General features: G+C 40.3%; 1 protein-coding gene across 4 annotated transcripts in view; it reads right to left on the bottom strand.

Moving 5' to 3' along the window:
* ankrd13b (ankyrin repeat domain 13B) overlaps window positions 1-18,297 on the bottom strand; it is a 483,016-nt gene that overhangs the window by 350,570 nt on the left and 114,149 nt on the right. The gene's annotated exons all lie outside the window — the stretch shown is intronic.

Here is an 18,297-nt window from a genome sequence, read left to right as displayed (position 1 = left end):
GCAGAATCTTCACTTCATTGATTTGATGCAAATGACACATCTCACTGCACGTTTCAATGCATATGCTACACATAAAGCTAATCTCTTCCTCAAAAGAGATTATTACTCGTAGCCTGGGGAAAAATACACGCGCGGGACAACAAATACTTTTTCAGGTCTTTAATTCCTTTATCTGGTTTAGATGTTTTAATGCTGACAGAGGGTATCGAAATAAAAATGATGAAATTAATTTTAAAAACCACAGTTCCTGAAAAGGGTATAAAAAAGACGAACTACCATTTAACTGAGTAACAAATTATGTACTTAAGTGAAATATTGAATAAATAAGACCACTGTCAAAATGACTACAGTACTATAAATCTGTGCGTTAGTTCCTAGTGCTTACCGACAGAGGAATTCACCTGTGTCACACTCCTTTAACTCTGATGAACAAAATCACCGCAGATACCTGGAGCAGAAGGTGGGTCCTGATGAAGGGTCTCAGCCCGAAACATCGACCACTTACTCTTTTCCTTAGATGCTGCCTGGCCTGCTGCGTTCCTCCAGCATTTTGTGTGAGTTGCAGATGGTGGACTCCCTTCAAAGAGTACTTGCATCCTCCAGATCTCCATTTTAATTGCAACATTTAAGATGATTGTCAATAATTCAAATTCTTCATAGTTCCTAACTTGGTGAAGTACTGAATTTGGTTCATTTTCACTCCTGGCCATTTCTGGCATCTCCAAGGCTAAAGGTTTCAAACTATAGTGGGCAAATCATCCTGAATTATCTCACTGTTTATTACTCACTAAATATCAGTGACTAAATCACTGCTTTTTGAACACAAACACACGTGACATTATTCATAAAATGTCTGCTCGAAGCAGGTCATCTAACAGCCACACAATGTGCACGTGACTGATGCTAGTTAGAAAATTCTCTGCAAAAGTTTCCTGCCCCAATTAACTGGCATGGTGTTCCTAATAAACAAGGGCAATCCTTTTTTGAATTATTTATGTTTTATAAAAGTTGTCCCAAATAAGCAGCTGCCCCAGTTAAACAATGGCCCAATTAACCAGAACCTACTGTATATATTACACTAAATACTTCCAGGGACACTTGCTCAGTATCCAAACCAAAATCTTTCTGGTGCTCTGCATGCCGACACTGAAAGTTTGTTCATTGAGAGATTAAATTACCCTTGGTTTCACCCACAGAACCTGAAATTAATTTATTAATTCATGGGATGTTGTCTTCTCTCACAAGATCACCATTTATAGTGCTTGCTTAATCATCCCGGGACTGTGTGGCTTGCTGGACCAGTTCAGAGAGCAGGTAAGAGATGACCAGTTCAATGCTTGTCTTCAGTCACATCTAGTGCCAACCATTGAGGGATGGCATATTACCATCTGAACCAGCGGGGTAACTTCACGCAAAGTTCAAAGTAAATTTATTATCAAAATACATACATGTTACGATATACAACCCTGAGATTCATTTTTTGCGGGCATACTCAATACATCTAAAGAATAATGACCATAACAGAATCAGTGAAGGACTGCACCAACTTGGGTGTTCAGCCAATGTGCAGAAGACAACAAACTGTGCAACTACAAAAAGAAAGAAATAATAATACATATATAAGCGATAAATAGGAGAAAATGAGATGACAAACCCTCGAAAGTGAATCTACTGGTTTGGGGATCATTTCAATGAGGGGGCAGGTGAAGTTGAGTGCAGTTGTCCCCTTTGGATCAAGATCCTGATGGTTGAGGGGTAATCACTGTTCCTGAACCTGGCGGTGTGAGCCCAGAGGCTCCTGTACCTTCTTCCTGTTGGCAGCAGTGAGAAGAGAGCATGTCATGGGTGATGGGGGTCCCTGATGATGGATGCTGCTTTCCTGTGACAGCGTTTCATGTAGATGTGCTCAGTGGTGGGGAAGGCTTTACCTGTGAAAGACAGAGCCGATCCCACTACTTTTTGTGGGGTTTTCTGTTCAAGGGCATTGGTGTTTCCATACAAGATATGAGATGCAGCCAGACAATATACACTTCACTACTCATCTACAGAAGTTTGTCGAAGTTACTCACATCAATGCAGAACTCTCTCCACTATAGGTCTATATAGTGGGATGTATATAGTCACCTATATACTGTATCTCCTGTATATGATTATATGAACCTATAGACTCACTTTCAAGGACTATACAACTCAAAATTGTTTATTTACTTTGAAAATATTTGCATGATTTACCTTCTTGTACATTGGCTGGTGGTCAGTCTTTGTTATTTATAGTTTTTCATAAATTCTAATGTATGTATTTTCCTGTGAATGCCTGAAAGAAAATTAATCTCGAGGTATGGTGACATATATGCACTATGATAATAAATTTACTTTGCACTTCGAATCAACTTTGGGTTTGTGCGCCTATATCACTGACACTAATATCAGAATTCAGTTCGCTTAATTTAAATACCCTAGTAGCCACGCGGGATATGAATATGTGTTGCAAAATTTTCAGTTCAGCCCTCATAACAAAAATGCAGATTCACTAAACACGCTCAACTTACATTGTAATGGTTTATCTGACAAAAATCAAGTGGGTAAGGCAGCAACAGTGGAGTATTCACTGTTCTTTCAAGTGGTAAGTCTCCAAAGATTTAAAGGACTCAGTGCCTTATAACCAATGAGTTTTCCAAGGCAAGAATTGAATGCACTTCTGTAGGTGAAATAAAATAACTGCAAAGGAAGTCACGTTCCACAGGAGGCCTGATTAGAGGGAGTTGCTCTAAAAGGCACAGCCAGAAAGGCCAATCAAATTATCTCTGTTCTGTTCCCTGGTAAGGAGATTCTTAATGATTAATTAGTGACTAGCTTAAGCTTTCCACGGTGTCACAACGCTGATCTTTGCAATCAAATAATAAGCACCTGCATTAACACAAATGGCCACTGATGTTTTTATGGAACACATATAATTCTAGAGCACATTAAGCTTCATGAAGACTGCCTGCTTTTAACAAATAACAGAAAAAAGACTGATTAAAGAGACACGTCGTGTCTGGTTTAATGGGAAAAAACAGGCACAAGAAAACACAACAAATTGCCCGCAACTGTCTGTAAGGAGTTTGTACGTTCCCCTTGTGACTGTGTTGGTTTCCTGCAGGTAGGTTAATTGGTAATTGTAAGTTGTCCCGTGATAGGCTAGGATTAAATCAGGGGTTGCTGGGCGGCACGACTCAAAAGGCCGGAAGTGACTATTCTGTGCAGTTTCTCAATCAATAAATAAGCAAACAAACAAATAAATAAAATACTTCAGCATTCATACTTCAATAGGTGTTGATTAAAAAGCCACAACTATTTTGAACTAGGCGTAACAACAGGCCTCTCCAAATTCTAAACACCTGGAATGGACTACTGCAGCCCAGGTAATACTAATCTAGTTATTAAATAATCCAACGATTTCATCAGCTTAAACATTGTCAATATAAGGAATTCCAGAAGATGGTGAGGAATAAAAAGAGGCGATAAATGAAATGTGGCTGATGTCCTTAACATTTTCTGTAACTTTCAAACAGTATATGTTCCATTCAATTTTCATTCACGTAATCCTGATCAAAGGCTCTCTCAAAATTTCAAATTGCATCTGTCAACAGAGTCTTTCTTCCCCGGTACCAAGACATTTATTTGAAAGGTTACCAGTCAAAGTGATCCATATTTAGCATGAAAAGGAAGATAATTGCCAGGAGTTGCATACACAGCATCTTAACTACTATGAGTTGCCCGAGAAAGGTCAGTTTGCTATTGATCGGCCCTTCTAGGGAAAGGTTTCAGATATGAGCAGGCATTTAAAAGGGGGTTGGTTTAGTCAGATGTGGGCTTTGCAGTGGAAATATTACAACTGAAAGTACTTCAGTAAATCTTTCAGCTATCATTGTGATGACTGATGATATCTTCCCTTGACAGGCCAATGATTACGCTTTGTCCTTTCACTAGCTTTCCAATATGAATTAATTAATCTTAAATTTAAAAATGAATGAATTATGTGAAGGAAATTATTCAGCTTCAGATTTATTTATCACATATATATGACTGGCGTCATTGCGGCCTGGTATGGAAACACCAAGGCCTTTGAACGGAAAGACCTACAAAAGGTAGTGGAAGTAGGCCCAGTTCATCTCGGGTAAAGCCCTCTCAACCATTGAGCATATCTACATGAAACGCTGTCAGAGGAAAGCAGCATCCATCATCAGAGATCCCCACCACCCAGGCCATGCTCTTTCCTCGCTGCTGCCATCAGGTAGAAGGTACAGGAGCCTCAGGTCTCACACCATCAGATTCAGGAACAGTATCTACCCCTCAACCATCAGCTTCTTGAACAAAAGGGGATAACTACACTCATTTACCCATCCTTTGAGATGTTCCCACAACCAATTATCTCACTTTAAGGACTTTTTATCTTGTTACCTCATGTTATTGTTATTTATTGCTATTTATTTATATTTGCACAGTTTGTTGTCTTCTGCGCTCTGGTTGATCTTTCATTTGTCCCGTTCTAATTACTGTTCTATAGGTTTGCTGAGCATGCTCACAGGAAAATGAATCTCAGGGTTGTATGCTGAGACATATATATATATATTCTGTGTTACGTATCCGAGGGTATCTTGTACTTGTCACGTGACAGTGGTGTTGAAGCTATACTGGACTTAAGGTAATGGTCTTGTGATGGTGGAGTGATGTCATTTTCCCGCCAGTAGAGGTCATGTGACAGGTTTTTTTTACAGGGTATCAAAGGAGGACCCCTCCCTGTGAGGAGGGGCAGTTCGTGGCTGGATTTGCCATTTTGACTCCATGCCACTGCGTGGTCCAATATTATGACGCAGTTTGGTTTATTTAATACCTAACGTTTAAAAGGTCATTGTCAGCAGTTTCTTTATAATACTGCCAGTTAAAAATCAGTGGAGAGTGAAGATCGGAGTTCGGGAGCTAAAAGATCGAGGAAAGTCGATTTCGACGGTGAAACAGGTTCAACCTTGTTTGATCCTCATTCGGAAGGAATTCGTTGGCTGTGCCCGTGTTAACCCCTGCAAATAATAGCAGAAAGGGTTGGGTACAGTTTTGTAAAGAAAAGGTCAGTGCCTTTAAGCCATTTCATTTTCATCTTCGTAAATTCTCTGGGAAAAGTATAGTTCGACTGGAAACCACAACAGCACGACGTGAAAGAGAATTTAAATTGTCTAAAAAGTCTCTCCTTTAATGGACTGTAAGCATTTTGAACTTTTGCAGTATTACTTTGAAGAACTGTTTTTGCAACATCGCTTTAAAAACTGTTTTCGCTTTATTCCTTTAAGAACTGTTTAAGCTGCCGCACAGCATCTGATTTCCGGTTGCGTTAGTCGTTTGTTTACTTTTTGGGGGTTTGTTTTTCAGTGTTCAATAAATGTTTTATTTGTTATAAAAAACCCTGCCTTACTTATATATTTATTGTTGCTGAATCCGTAACGTCTGATAACAAACTTAACTTTGAAACATACAGTGAAAAGTGTTATTTGCATTAACAACACACAAAAGGATGCACTGGGGGCAGCCTGCAAATGTCGCCACACATTCCAGCGCCAGCATAGCGTACCGACAATGTTCCACACTACAACACGACAAAACAGCACACAACAAGCAACAAAACATCAATAGCAAAACAAGTCCCCACTCCCCCCACACATTACAGTCCTCTCACTCCAGGACAGCCCTCCAGTCTCCAGTCTTTGATTTCCAGACCTTCAAATGACCCTTGTGCTCTGATCTTCAGTGTCAACCTGTGGACTAGCAATTGACAGGACCCCACACTCCAGGCTTGCTGACGGAACAGCCCTCAAGCCTCCTGTGTACACCCGATTCTGGGACCACCCGACATCCTCTGCCGTCCTTTGTAACCCGTCCGCATTGCTGGTCTTCAAGCACATAGCAGACGTCTGGACTCCAGATGTCCTTCATCCTCACGTCCACATTGCCGGCCTTCGAGTGGGGGCCTGACATCTGACTCCTCCAGATCCCTGCCCCAAAACCCTAACCTGACCCCTAACTCCCCTCTCTGTCCCCAAAAACCATCCCTACAAACTTACAAATCAATTAAGTTTGAGCCACGATCTCAGTGGAGACAACAGCTCAGCACCATCTTAACCGGACTAATTTGAGACCTAAAGCTCTTGTTGCATTGCATAACGCTTCCTTTACTTCTAACTCCTTGAAAATCCCAGTGGACTGGATGGTTTTGATGTTTCAATGTCTGACACATGTCTGGGCTTGAACAATATGTACCAGACTGTCTTACTATCTGGGCCTGCATATGCAGATGAAATTACATATAAATAAGATCTAGCATTGTGAGGTACAGGATTACGGTCAAAAACACAGCTGTTCTGTATTTAATATTTCAATAATATTTGAATAATCTTGTATACATATTGGTTGATTAGGCATTCTTGTTTATATATGTATAAATATGTGAATTGCATACGTCATCATTCTACCATGTGATACTTACGCGAACTTTGCTTAACATAAACTTGAAGTTAAAGTCGCATTTCCAACTCCTGTGCCTTTGTTTGAATTAGGTTAATGTTTTGACGTTAGAAAACATCGCACCAGCCCTGGCTGATTTTCATCCTGCCTCTCTACAAATCACAAACCAGAGATCAGACTTGGGTTATTTCCCTTGTCCAATGCAGCGATGAACTTTGCATTTGTGTTATACCACTGAAGGGAAAAACTAAACTGCTGGAAATAATCTGTCTGGGTGGAGAGAAAGAGGAGTGTGAAAGTAATGCCTGGGCACCACTGGCATTCAGTCAGTGTGAGAGTAATGCCTGGGCACCACTGGCATTCAGTCAGTGTGAGAGTAATGCCTGGGCACCACTGGCATTCAGTCAGTGTGAGAGTAATGCCTGGGCACCACTGGCATTCAGTCAGTGTGAGAGTAATGCCTGGGCACCACTGGCATTCAGTCAGTGTGAGAGTAATGCCTGGGCACCACTGGCATTCAGTCAGTGTGAGAGTAATGCCTGGGCACCACTGGCATTCAGTCAGTGTGAGAGTAATGCCTGGGCACCACTGGCATTCAGTCAGTGTGAGAGTAATGCCTGGGCACCACTGGCATTCAGTCAGTGTGAGAGTAATGCCTGGGCACCACTGGCATTCAGTCAGTGTGAGAGTAATGCCTGGGCACCACTGGCATTCAGTCAGTGTGAGAGTAATGCCTGGGCACCACTGGCATTCAGTCAGTGTGAGAGTAATGCCTGGGCACCACTGGCATTCAGTCAGTGTGAGAGTAATGCCTGGGCACCACTGGCATTCAGTCAGTGTGAGAGTAATGCCTGGGCACCATTTCAGCCTTGTTACTTCAAAGATAGTTGCAGCATCCAATTGTTTCTTTACTAAATCATATAATACTCTGTCATTATGCGTGGAAGTACGTAATGCCTTTCTGAAGGCCTTTGACAAGGTGCCACATGTGAGGCTGCTGAGCAAGATAAGAGCCCGTGGTGTTACAGGGAAGATACTCACACCGAGAGATGATTAACTGACCGGCAAGATGCAAAGAATGAGAATAAAGGGGGTGCTTTTCTGCTTGGCTGCCAGTGACTAGTGGTATTCTGCAAGGGTTGGTGCTGTGACTGCTTCTTTTCACATTATATGTCAATGATCTGGATAACTAATTCACGGCTTTGTGGCCAGGTTTGCCGATAATGCAATGATAGGTGGACGGTAAGAAGTATTAAGGAAGCAGGAAGTCTGTAGAACAACTTGGACAGTTTAGGAGAACGGACAAAGAGTGGAAGATGAAATACAGTGTATGGTCATGCACTTTGATAGGAGGAATAAAGGCATGGACTATTTTCTAATCAAGGAGAAAATACTGAAATCAGGGGGACAAAATAAGGTGGGTGTCCTAGTGCAGGATTCCCTAAAGGTTAGCTTGCAGGTTGAGTTGGCGGTAAGGAAGGCAAATGGAATGTTAGGATTTAGTTTGAGAGGACTGGGATATAAAAGCAAGGATGTGATGCTGAGGCTTTATAAGGCACTGGTCAAACTGCACTTGGAATATGGTGCGCAGTTTTGGGCCCCTTTTCTAAAAAAGGATTTGCTGGCATTGGAACAAAAGGAGCACCACTGAACGCCACACGAGATCCTTCCTCCCTGTGGCTATAAGACTCTACAACTCCTCCTCCTTAAGTATATACGTGTAGGGTTTCATTGTACATCTGCATTTTGCACTATTATTTTTTAATGCACATTTTGCATTCTCTTTTCATACCTCAATCCTTACAACTTATATTTTGAAGTATATATTTCCTACTAAGCAACCTTGCAAACATAATTTCCTTTAGGATAAACAGAGTTTTATCTTAATCTTAAACTTAACGTTTAAGGAGTGTCTCATGACTCTGGGACTCTATTCACTGGAGTTTAGAAGAATGAGGGGGACATTGAAATCTATCAAATAAAAGGCTTAGAAAGAGTGGACATGGAGGAGTTTAGGAATAGAGGGCATAGCCTCAGAATACAAGGATATCCCTTTAGAACAGAGATGAGGTGTGATTTCTTTAACAAGCGAGTGATGAATCTGTAGATGGCTGTGGAGGCCAAGTCATTGGGTTTATTTAAAGTGGAGGTTGACAGGTTTTTCATTAGTAAGGGTGTCAAAGGCTATGGGAGAAGTCAGGAGAATGGGGTTGAGGAGGAGAATTAATCAGCCACAATAGAATGGTGGAGCAGACTCGATGGGCCAAATGGCCTGTTTCTGCTCTCATGCCTTATGGTCTTATGGAAATTGGTAGAAATTAAAATGAACATAGAACATAGCACAGTACAAGCCCTTGATTTGTGCCAAACTTCTAACCAACTCCAAGATCATTCTAAAGCTTTCTTTCCACATAGCCTACCAGTTTTCCATCATCCATGTGCCTATATAAGAGTTTCTTAAATTTCCTTAATGTATCTTCCTCTACCTCTACCCCGGCAGCATGTTCCATCCTGTACTTTCTTCCTATCACCTTTATCAGGTCACCTATCATCCTCCTTTGCTACAAAGAAAAAAAACCCTATTTTTCTCAAGTTTTACCCTCATAAGACATACTTTCTAGTCCATGCAGCATCATGGTAAATCTCCCCTGCACTGTCTCTAAAGCTTCCACATTCTTCCTATAATGAGGCAACCAGAACGGAACCAAATGCTCTGAGTGTGGTCTAACCAGAGTTTCATAGAGCTGCTACATTACCTCATGGGGCTTGAACACAAACCTCCAACTAACGAAGGCCAAGACACCATATGTCTTCTTAACCACCCTGCCAATCTGTGTAGCAACTTTGAGAATCAATGGACTTCGACCACAATATTCCGCCACACTGCTGAGAATACTTCCATTGACCCTATGCTCTTGAAGATCTTCAAGTTCAACATTCTAAGATATTTCATTACACACTTCCCTGGAAAGAGCTTCATTTGCCACCTCACAGCCCAGCTCTGCATCCTATCAATGTCCTGTTGTATCCTACAACAACCTTTACTACTAATGACACCACCAATCTTCAAAAAGCAAATGGCTTGTTAAAAGAAATTGTGTTTTAATCCACTTCCTGATTGTTACTGTTTCAATTCCCTGGACTGACTAAATTTACCAAAGTTACCATTTAAGGAGAGTTATTAAAAACTGCTCATAATCAACATCACTATCAAGTAAACTAGGCATGGTGCCTGAACCACAACAGATACTATGGAGATGGAAGACAGTTTTATGTACAGAAACAAAAATACTGAAGATTGTAAATTCATGTATTTGAGCACGATTAATGTGACTTCTGAATTATTACAGACAAAGACTTCCACTATTCAGGAGATTAATTCTAGATGCGGAAGACAAATTACAGTAGGTATCAGAAAGAGGAAATATTGGAAATATTCAACAGACTAGACATTGTCTTTCAAAAGAGAAGTATTTTTTTGAAAGGCAATATGGTTGCAATACTAACTTAGTTTCTTCCTCCACAGATCTGCCGAACTTTGTGCTTATTTTCAATATTTCAGTTTTGATTTCAAATTGTTGTTACATACAACATGTTGCTTTTGTACCCACTGAAATTTTATATTTCATGTTAAATTAAATGGGAGTATTTAAGTTAACAAATCCATCATTTGTTCAACAGTGCTGTGGATAACTTTTGGGAGTATTAAGCACATTTCAAAAGAAATACAAATAGATATTACTACTAAATAGAAATTCCTCCAGTTACTTTGTGTTAGTGTAATGCATATTGATTGCAGCTAGCCAAACAGGGTAGTTTAAAGTAACTGATAGAAAAAGAAGAAGATTCATAAATCAAAAAATGTTTACGCAATGAACTATTATGATTTGGAAGGTGAAACACTGATAGCAGATTAATAACATTCACGAGGGAATTGGATAAACGAAGGGGAGATTTCATGGTGCTCTGGCAAATATCAGAGCAGTGGGATTAACTTAATAGCTCTTCAAAGGAGCTCAAACAATTAAAATAACCTCCCTCTCTGCTGTATCATTCCATCATATATCCCATTAAAGTAATTACCATGTTGTTAAAAAGAATTGAAGCAGGTTTATATATATTTTTCAGAACATTTAGCAAGTTGATAATGTGATTAGGGCATCTATATTTAGAAGAAAAGAACACAGCAGCACGTCTTCCTTGGTATACTTTACATTTCAATTAGCATTCTGACGAGGTCGATTTGATCATTCCCAGTATGACTAGCCCTTTGCAGCAACAAAGACTCCAAGAACCCGAGGTCAAAAGATAAATGAGACAATTCTCACAAAAGGTTTTATTCCACAAATTTAACCATTGATGCAATTTTAAATGAAACTCACTATTGCTTTCGGTCTTAGCAGCAAAATTAATGTTTTAAATCCATCTCTAAAAATGAGTGATTTTTTTTAAGGTTGAATGAAAGAATTTGAGATACTTGAGAGGATTATTACATACTGGGATATCATATAAGGCTTGTAGTAATGTAACATAAATCAGGATATTGGAATGTATCACATGGTTCAAGTGGTAAAGTAGTTCTGATGAAAGGTCAGCAGCCTTAAAGATTACCTGCTGCTTCTTCGCCTGAATGATATCTCCATTTCTTTCTAAGCTTCTCCCTCCAAGGAATGTAAACTCTGATTATGCCTCCACTAAAAGGGTGACTATTTCTCTCACCAGACAAGTGGCCTGGCCTGCTCTGTGCTTCTTTTTCTGTTGTTATTTCAGTGTTTCCACTGTTCTCCAAGCGGAATCTGAACGTCAAAGGGTTCAACTTCTGTTCAGTTGCCAGATGCACTGAATTAAGATCAATTTTGACACCAGTTTTATCCCTGCTTCTTTTAACGTGGAAATTCTGGATTTCTTTTGCTCTTGCTTGATGTCATGGCTCAGTTGTACCAGGGACTGGCTTTCTGGATCAGTAATTCATTGCTTCCAGAATCGGTAATCTTCCGGTGGTGATTAGACCTGACTGCATCATGCACGGTGCACTACCATACACCCTCAGCACGACTGTCTCAGTCTGGCACTGTATTGATTTTGGCAGCTTAGCTAAGTGTTCTGTTTCATTGCTTCTCCCAAGTGACCACTATTAACGTGTGAGCGTTGACAGTGAGGGTCAGCAGGCTTTCTAATCAAGGGTGACATCATAGTTGAACAACATCCTCTCCCTTACCAAAATGCACCCACATTAGCTCTCATCAAATTTGACTGATTCTCTCCTCCATATCCCCAGAGTGCTGTGGTAATCAATACTTCCAAACACCTGCTCCCATTTGGAATCAGCTGACTGAACCCATATTTTTAAGGTTAAGCTTTGAATCCATTTAATAATTTTCACTGTCCTTTCTTATAGAGGAGACTAAAAGACCAACAATCTCAAACCACATTACTTCTGTTTTTTACTTACAGCATAGCCATCAACCAGTGCCAAACACCTCATCTGCACTTTTCCCTTTGATTAAACTTTATTTTTTGATTGTGTCTCTGGTTAGTTTTGCCAAATTACATTTAGTTTTGCAATTAACTCTGATTTTTCTCCATGGTTTCTCTAATTCTGATATAGTCAGTGGAAAGAAAATAATCTTTCTACTAATGATTGTAGCCAGATATCAACTCACAACTCCAGACTCAGCAGTGAGAGTGGCACAAACTGAAGCGCGCCTTCTAAGATAGGTGGCGTTGTGGATAATGAAGTAGGTTTTCAAAGCTTGGAGAGAGATTTAGGCCAGTTAGAAGAGTGGGCTGAAAGATGGCAGATGGAGTTTAATGCTGATAAGTGTGAGGTGCTACATTTTGGTAGGAATAATCACAATAGGACATACATGGTAAATGGTAGGGCACTGAGGAATGCAGTAGAACAGAGTGATCCAGGAATAATGGTAGATAGTTCCCTGAAGGTGGAATCTCATGTGGATAGGGTGGTGAAGAAAGCTTTTGGTATGCTGGCCTTTATAAATCAGAGCACTGAGTATAGGAGTCGGGATGTAATGTTAAAATTGTACAAGGCATTGGTGAGGCCAAATTTGGAGTATTGTGTACAGTTCTGGTCACCGAATCATAAGAAAGATGTCAACAAAATAGAGAGAGTACAGAGGAGATTTACTAGAATATTACCTGGGTTTCAGCACCTAACTTAAAGAGAAAGGTTGAACAAGTTAGGTCTTTATTCTTTGGAGTGTAGAAGGTTGAGGGGGGACTTGATAGAGGTATTTAAAATTATGAGGGGGATAGATAGAGTTGACGTGGATAGGCTTTTTCCATTGAGAGTAGGGGAGATTCAAACAAGAGGACATGAGTTGAGAGTTAAGGGGCAAAAGTTTAGGGGGTAACACAAGGGGGAACTTATTTACTCAGAGAGTGGTAGCTGTGTGGAACAAGCTTCCAGTAGAAGTGGTAGAGGCAGGTTTGATTTTGTCATTTAAAAAAAAAATTGGACAGGTATATGGACAGGAAAGGAATGGAGGGTTATGGGCTGAGTGCAGGTCAGTGGGACTAGGTGAGAGTAAGCATTCGGCACGGACTAGAAGGGCCAAGATGGCCTGTTTCCATGCTGTAATTGTTATATGGTTATAATGGAAAATCAGGTTCTCGGATCATTTTGTTGCAATATGTGCCTCAAAAAGAGCAAACCATTTTAATTGTGTGTACTTCATTCAAATTATGACTGAGGAAATGGTGGAAAGGGCTTAGGTTCTTGGACCGTTGCAATCTTTTCTAGGGTAGGGATGGACTGTACAAGAGGGTTGGGTTGCACTTGACCCACAGAAGGACTGATATCCTCGAAGCGGAGTATGCTAGTACTGCAGAAAAGGATTCAAAACAGATTGGTAGGAGGGTGTAGAACTCTGAACAGGGCCAACACATGGGAGAAGCAGAAGTCTCTCACAGTAAGTTCAGTAATCAGGGTAGCCAAAGGCAGGGAAAGGAAGACTCAGTTAAGCTGCATTGATTTCAATGCACAAGGATTAATAGATAAGGTGGGCAAACTTAGGGAAGAAAACAAATCTCAGGGTTGTATATAGTGACGTATATGTATTTTGATAATAAACTGCCTTTGAGCATGGCTGAGAAAAGAGCAAGACTGGCAGATCTATGTTCCAGAATATAGATGCTACAGACGTACAGGTAAGCGAGGACGGAGGCTTCCCATTTTCATAAGGGAAGGTGTGACAGCAGTGCTAAGGGATAACATCATTGGAGGGTCAGCCAGTGAGGTCATAAGGTTAGAATTTGGGAATGAGAAGGGTGCATCACTGAAGTGGAGCTATATTATACACCCCTCAAGTCAGTAGCAGCTTGAGGAGCAGGTGTGTAGAATCTGCTCATTGGGTTGTATTATTGGGAGGGTTTAGTTTCCTCAGTATGATCTTGATAGGGGCCAAAAGAAATTTGCTAAATGAGTCCAGAGTCAATACATAAAGGGAGCTACTTGGAGGATATAGCACCAGAGTTTCTGTTAGGGAGCAAGGCAGGGAAAGCAACTGAAGTAACAGCCAGGGAACATTTTGACTCTCGTGACCATAAATAGAACCATAGAACACTACAGCACAGTACAGGCCCTTCAGCCCTCCATGTTGTGCTGACCCATACAATCCTTTAAAAAAAAAGTACTAAACCCACACTACCCCATAACCCTCTATTTTTCTCTCATCCATGTGCCTGTCCAAGAGGCTCTTAAATACCCCTAATGTTTTAACCTCCACCACCATCCCTGGCAAGTCATTCCAGGCACTCACAACCCTCTGTGTAAAAAACTTACCCCTGATGTCTCCCCTAAACTTCCCTCCCTTAATTTTGTACATATGCCCTATTAGTTTCTATTAGTTTAGAATTTATTCCAAATTCTATTAGTTTTAAGATAGTGATGGAAGAGGATTTGGCAGATCCACAGGTTAAAATCATGAACTGGAGCAGGGTTAAGTTAGGAAGAAAGATTCATTTTAAATATCTCATGTACATCAAAACATACAGTGAAATGGATGTTTTACAGTAAATCAAATCAGTGAGGATTGTGCTGAGCAGCCTATAAGTGTTATCACACTTCTGGAACCAACATAGCATACCCGCAACTCACTAACCCTAACCGTACATCTTTTGAATGTGTTTCTCTCATGCTTGGAACGTGGATAGATATGTGTCCAAAAGAATTAAACCAATATCAAAAGTTTGATGTCATTGAGGAAGGATGAAAAATTCAAAAAAGACCCTTTGCTATGCCAATGTATGGTGTCTGAACTAAAGTCCACAACTGTTAACTCCAACATAATAATATAAATCGGCAATGGAGACGGACATCCCTTGTAACTTCCAGCTAGTCTTACCAATTATTTCCATAGGTACAGCCCTGTTATTTCAATTTAATATTATACTAGGCCTCATTGATTTTGGACTAGATGAAATTAAAGTGCTGCTATTCATGTTAGAAATTCATTAAAGTAACATGAAATAGTATTTTAATTGAACATTGGGCAGCAAATCATTAGATCAAACAAAAAAACTAAGAAACAGATGAGCGAAATGGAAAACCAATCTACAAATATAATTAAGCCCTCATCAAATTCTCATTTCATACAAAGCAGAAAATACAATGTTCAAACATGTATTTGGCTCTCATTATGGTTGAGTTAACACTTCCTAATGCACAACAGTAACACTGCAGTGAGAGAAACATAAAATAGGTCCTTGACTGTGTGCATGGGATAAGATAAGGGATGTCTGTGCTAATTTAAAACATAGAATTAAACAATAACACTGTTCATCTTTCTCATTTTGTCCTTGACGGTAAAGCCTGATTGTAAGGCACAGAATGCTTCAAGGACTCTCCATTTCCACCAAATGCTACCTTACACCCGGAATTATGTGCTGTAGAATGGGGCAATTTATTATTAATGAGTCTCCATCACTAAATCTGGGAGAAGAGAAAATCTGAGATGCTGGAACTCCAAGCAAAACACACAAAATGCTGGAGGAACTCAGCAGGCCAGGCAGCATCTATGGATCAGAGTAAGCAATCGACGTTTCAGACACCTCATCAGGAATAAATCTGGGAGTAAGTTCAGGATATGCTGATACTTCTTACTACATATGTTTTGCTTAATAAGGTGTTTTGATACTGATACAATATAACTTACTTTAATGGGGAAATAATTCAATTGTATTGGATATAGTGTAAAGCTCTCTTGCAAATATTGTTCTGAGAAGTACTTTTGTTTCATTCATCAAACTTCACTCTCCTGGGGAAATTACTTCTTCCCTGGAACAGTTTTGAGGAAATTTTGAGGGGTCATTATTTTTATGGACTTCCAGAAGGCGCTTGGAATGGTTCCCTTGGTTTGGTGTTCACGGAATTGGAGTTAGTCAGCTGCCGGGAGAGGAAATCGGCAAATGTTTTGAAAGCCATGAGATAAAAAGTGCAGGTGAGAGCGCTAGGAACTTGGGTTCAGTTCCGCCACTGTCTGTAAGGAGTTAGTACCTTATCCCCATGAGCGCAAGGGTTTACTCCAGGTGCTCCGGTTTCCTCCCACTGTCCAAAGACATAAGAGTTAGTAGATTAATTGGTCACATGGGTATAAATGGGCAGCACAGACTCATTGTGCCAGAAGGGCCTGTTATCATGCTGTATCTCTAAACAAAACAAAATAAATACAGTAATTTATAAAGGTGGGTAAATTGATTGTAAATCAGCCTACAGTGATGGCTATAGATTACCCTACAAAAATCAGACTCCTGAACAGGCATAGATAACTTCAATCACTGCTACTCTGAATGGATTCTGTGACCTAAGTGCTCCCTTTACAACTCACGTTTTCAGTATTATTTTTTATTTGTACAGTTTGTCTTCTTTTGCACATTGGTTGTTTGCCAGGATTTGCCTTTTTATGTATCGTTTTTTTCTAAATTCTATTGCATTGCATATTTCTCCTGTAAAAGCCCACAAGACAATGCATCACAAGGTAGCACAGTGGTAATAAATTTACTTTGAACTTTGAATTTTATGTTCTAATTGAATCCAACAAAAATGAGGGTGGTGGTCGGCACAGCTATGCTAACTGGCATTCCTTCATTTCTGTCTTATCACAGCCAAGCACCACATTAATATTAATTAATGCTGCCTTAGCAACTGTTGTCAGAAAATAGTCTGAATGTGGGGGAATATCATAGCCAGACCTAAACTTCATCTAAATGGCACTTTGGTGTTTGACCAATGATAAGCTAATACAGTCCCTTGGTACTAAGGCCAAGTGGCTAAGGCATTAGTCTAGTGATCTGAAGGTTGCTAGTTCGAGCCTTGGCTGAGGCTGCGTGTGTGTCCTTGAGCAAGCCACTTAACCTCATATTGTTCTGCGACGACACTGGTGCCAAGCTGTATGGGTCCTAATGCCCTTCCCTTGAACAACATCGGAGGCGTGGAGAGGGGAGACTTGCAGCATGAGCAACTGCTGATCTTCCATAAAAAAAAACCTTGCCCAGGCTTGCGCCCTGGAAACTTTCCAAGGCGCAAATCCATGGTCTATCAAGACTAACGGAGGCCTATACACATACATATACAGTACACTAAGTATTTAATTAAGTTCCTCACCCAATAGAAAGGGTATTGAGACAATGCAAAAGCCCAGCACTGATTCACAAGGATGCTGAAGGATGTAATTAAAAGAGAAATGTAAAGAAAGGTTTAGATTTATTTATTTATAGCATGTATATCAAAACATACAATGAAAGGTAGTGTTTGTGTTAACAACTAATACAATCTGAGGATGTGCAGTGGGCAGCCCACAAGACTAGAAAGAGTGAATACTTTACACTCAATATTGGCTGATAAGATATGAAAGGATGAATCAGGGACTGTTTGCAGTACTTCAGTGACCTTGACGGGGTAGGAGGTCACAGGTATGAAATGTAATTTGTATTAGATTTAGACGAGGCTGGAGAAGCCATTTCATGAGGAGATGCCGGCCTTCGGAAAATAATTTCAACAGAACATTAATTAGAAATTTAATACTGATGATGAGAAAAGTGATAATTCAGTCTAAATCAAGGGTTCCCAACCTGAGGTCCCCAGACCCCTTGCTTAATGGTATTGGTCCATGGTATAAAAAAAGGTTGGGAGCCCCTGGTCTAAATGGAAATATAAAAAAAATTGCAGACAATGAAAATCTGAAATAAAAACAGAAAATTGTCAATAAGTCTGGAACAGTAGACCCATTTCCCTTTCCACAGATGCTGTCTGACCTGTGAAGTCTTTCCACGGTTTTCTGTTCTTGCAGCATGGGGGAAACTCTTCACTCTCCAAGTTGCCATGGAGATGGTAGGCCGAGCCTCCTACCGGTTCAGGTGAATGAAAATGATCTTGCTGGCTCTATTCGTGGGACAAGGAAGGTATCAGGATTCCTTCAGTCAACATCACCAAGAGGTCAGATTCATTCTTTCTTTTGTTCATGAGGTCTAAACTGATGGATTGTATAGAAAGTATTTTGCAAAGACGGGATAAGTGACAAGCAAACAAACAGGCCCTTTGTCCCATGCCAACTTTCTGCCCAACTACATTAATTGAATCGAGCTATTTGAACTTTATTCTTTTAAGTGCAAGTTCTTGCAAAACACATGTCTGCCATCTCCAACAGGATCCCACCACTAAGCACATCTTTCCCTCCCCCCCCCCCCCACTTTTTGCAGGAATTGCTCCCTATGTGACTCCCTTGTCCATTCGTCCCTCCCCACTGATCTCCCTCCTGGCACTTATCCTTGCAAGCAGAACAA

The sequence above is a fragment of the Hemitrygon akajei genome, chromosome 8, assembly GCF_048418815.1.
Source record: "Hemitrygon akajei chromosome 8, sHemAka1.3, whole genome shotgun sequence".
Taxonomy (NCBI): Eukaryota; Metazoa; Chordata; class Chondrichthyes; order Myliobatiformes; family Dasyatidae; genus Hemitrygon; species Hemitrygon akajei.
Note: the sequence above shows the minus strand (reverse complement) of the source record. Positions and strands in the feature narration are given on the sequence as shown.